Source organism: Elephantulus edwardii, unplaced genomic scaffold (genome assembly GCF_000299155.1).
Source record: "Elephantulus edwardii isolate Elephantulus edwardi_28Jun2011 unplaced genomic scaffold, EleEdw1.0 scaffold00027, whole genome shotgun sequence".
Lineage (NCBI taxonomy): Eukaryota > Metazoa > Chordata > Mammalia > Macroscelidea > Macroscelididae > Elephantulus > Elephantulus edwardii.
This window is the reverse complement of record NW_006399777.1, coordinates 20,991,079-20,994,817: the sequence shown is the minus strand read 5'-3', so window position 1 is coordinate 20,994,817 and position 3,739 is coordinate 20,991,079. Positions and strand designations below refer to the sequence as shown.

The window sequence follows — 3,739 nt, the reverse complement described above, 5'->3', positions numbered from 1 at the left end:
ACAGACTGGGAACAAACATTTGGTAATACCATCTCAGAAAAGAGCCTTAGTACCATTTTTGTTATTATCCCAGAGTTTTGCTATTCATAAATTGTACACCCTCATATTCTGATCTGGTCACATTTGTTTATCAAACATTAAAACATATTTGTATAATAAAAAAAAATAAGTGACCCTGAAGGTGTCACTAGAACAGAAAATGGCTAAAAAACCAAGGAAAGAAATGTTGAAATAAGAGAAATAAGCAGATTCCAAAGAGCAGCTCAAGGAGACAAAGTATTATAATGAACTGGGTATTTAAATTGTAGTGTGGCATCAAGATTTGAGGAAGGCTCATCAACAACCCATATTATGACACAACATTGCTCATTGAAGCTGAAGACCTGGAGCGTTTGCTGCAGAGGATCAAGGACTTCAGTCTTCAATGTAGATTGAAACTCAGTATCAAGAAAACAAAGATTCTTACCACTAGGCCAATTGGCAGCACCATGACAGAGAAGAGATTGAGACTGTTAACAATTTCAGCGTGCTTGCAACACTCTTGGCACCAGCAGTCAGGAAATCAAAAGACAAATTGCATTAAGAAAATATGCTGTCAGGCATTACTCCAGAGTGCTAAAGGGCGATGATAGTAATCTGGAGAGTAAGATGCACCTGATCCAAGCCATGGTCTCGCATTTATTTGTTACATGTCAGAGAGCTTGACAAGGAAGAGGGAAAAAGAATTTATGCCTCTGAGTTGTAGTGCTGGAGAAGAGTATTGAACATATCATGGACTCCCAAGAGAACATGTCTGTCCTGGAGAGTGTGAAACCTGATTGCTTCTTGGAGCCAAGGATTTTAAAGCTCCATCTCACATACTGTGGGCAGATTGCCAGGAGGGACCAGTTCTTAGAGAAGGACATAATGGTTGGAAGGGTGGAGGGACAGTGCAAATGAGAAATGGCCTGGATTAGATGGACTGACACAGTAACTGCTGTGAATGGGAGTATGTGTGTCAGAAACAGTGAGATTGGAGAGTTCAGAGCTATTGTACATAAGGTTGCTATGAGTCACGAGTGACTCAACGTCACATAACAACATTTAGATAGATAAATAGATGATAGAATAATTTCTCCTGATTAAGTCCATTCTTCTACTCGTGTGTGTGTGGTGTATGTGTACTAAACTTCCCTTGGCTTGGCTAAACAGGTTTTACCTCTGCTTTGCTTGCAACTTATAAGGTTCCCCCTGGATGGTTACAATGAGTCTCTCGCATTAATTTTCTGTCTTCCATTTCGGCAAAGACTTTATTTTTTTTTTTTGGCAAAGACTTTATAATTCATGTTGTTATTACCTCTGCCCTAGACTGGAGCAGTATCTTTCCAACTGGTCTTCTAACCTCTCCTTCACTTTATTCTTTCCTACTTTCCTAACTTCTCCCCAAAACAGTTTCTAAATTTATTGTCATCTGTATCATTTTCCCCCCCTGTGGATCTGTGATCCCCCAACACACTCTGAGTCCCTCAGGGGCAGAAACTGCATTTTTTTTTTTACCACGATACCAGTTTAATATACATTGTTATGTACAGTAGTTAAGTTAGCTCTGGAAGATGGATCTGCAGCCTGGGTGAACAGTGTCGTTGAGGGAGCCATCTGGAAGGGTACTGTGGGGCAGGCTGCGAGACAGGATGTGTGTGCATGTGCGCGCGCGTGTGATATGTGAGACACACCTCCCACGCAGGACCCACACCAGACCTTCCCTTTACTGGCTCACTGGGTGGAAGAAGGCCGGTCACACATACGGAAGGATCCCATACATGAGAAGAGCCATAACAGCAGCACTGAATAAGCCAGCCATGGGCACAGTCACAACCCAGGCCACAAAGATGTTCCGCAAGAGGCGTCAGTCCACGGCCTTCCGGGGGCGGATCCAGCCCACAGCCACCACCGAACCCACCTTGCTAACAGGAAGCCCGATGTTGGAGGCCACCACCACTCTGAATGCAGAGGTCAGTTCAATGGTGAAGCCACTGGACGGTGTGACCGGAGTGAGGTCCTTCCCCATGGTCTGGATCACTCTTCTCCCCCACACGCAGAGGCCGGTGCAGAATCCCACTCCTCCATAAAACAGCAGCCAGACAGGAGTGGTGGCTTCTTGCAGCACTCCACTGTTTGTAAATAAGCCAAAGAGCTACCAGGGGACCAATGGCATTACTCATGTCATTGCCACCATGAGCAAAGGACCCAAAGCAGGCAGTGAGGACTTGCAGGAAATGGAACAGCAGGTGCACCTCTGCTGTGTCCTTCTCCTCCTCCACAGGGTCCTCGGGAGGGTGGTCGGGATCGGTCAGCTCCGACGCTAGCTTCATCTCCACACCCCCCCTCTTCGGCCTCTATCTCAGCCTCAGCCACCGCATTGCAGTAGCTTGAGTAGCTGTCATAGCGAAGTCTCTTTTTAGAATAGGACACGGTGACCCCACCAGCTTTTCACTATACTCTGGTGCAGAGGACGAGTCAGCAGCCTTAAAAGTCGAGTGCACTGGCATCCCACAAATGGCCGCTGTGTAGCAAGTGTAGCTGTTGTTTCGCAGCAGCAACCGATAGTTGTTTTCCGGGGCAGGCTTCTCCTCAGGCCCCCGGTCTGTGTGTATCTTGTGCAGCAGGTCTTTGTAGAGCCCCGAGTCTTTGTGCACCGTGTGGTACACGTGGACGTCACTCCGCGTGTGGCCATCAAAGCCGAAGGTGCCCTTGGAGACGGGTGACTTTGTGGAGCCAGGGGTCATGGAGAGTGCCCCTCCGTAGGAGGCCCGTGGATGGTTTCCCACCGACGTGCCCTCTGAGGCTCCAGAGGGCTTCCCCGCCGACCCCGTGAGAAGGACAGTGCTGCTGTCATTCGCCTTGGCACCTGGTAGCTCTTTAAACACTGGGGACTCAACCTCCTGAACTTTACTGAGGCTTTCATCGGATACTCGAGACAAAGCACCTTCTTTCTGCAATTTGCCTTCAATTGGGTTTCCAAGGCTGTAAATCATATCCTCTCCTAGAGAAGGTGGTAGATCCAATATGCTAGAGAAGGTGGATTCAAAATGCCTTTGGCTGGAGTGGAACTCTCTATGGACTGTACCACCAGAATTTCCATCTCTAGATCTAACTGTTGCTGCTGTTAGGTGTCACTGAGTGGAATATGACTCATAGTGACCCCATGAACAAAAGATATGAACCCTGTCCTAGCCTGTGCCATCCTTGTAATTTCTGACATACTCGATAACCACTGCTACAAGCACTATGTCAATCCATCTGCTTGAGGGTCTAGAAACTGCATTTTTGACATTGATTTGCTGCAACATTGTTCTCCAGATTAAAGGCATCTGCCTACCATCTACACAATCCTATCTACAGCTGGACGTCATTGTTGTTGGTCATTACTGTAGAGTTAGAATCAGATAAATGACCCTCCAGTGGCAGAAGAGTGACCCTTCAGAGGTAGTAAATCACACAGGAGGAGATTGCCCATCTTTCTTCCATGGGGTGACTAATGGATTTGAACTACGCGCCTTAGATTAGCAGCAGAGGTTCTTATAACTAGTCCACCAGAACTCCTTGGATGTCATTTCTCACTCAATATTTTTTTCTTTAAAGTAATTTTTTAAATTGCGATTCTGTTGTAAGTTTATAAAGAACTTGAATTTCATTGTTGCACATTTTCCTCCATGCCCCTCTTCCCCCCAGTTTACTTTTCCTTTCATTGTTATACAGC

The 3,739-nt window shown here is 46.3% G+C and overlaps 1 pseudogene; it reads right to left on the bottom strand.

The window, feature by feature from the left end:
• Positions 1–1,774: 1,774 nt before the first annotated feature.
• Positions 1,775–3,014, bottom strand: LOC102856809 (annotated as a pseudogene).
• Positions 3,015–3,739: the final 725 nt, after the last annotated feature.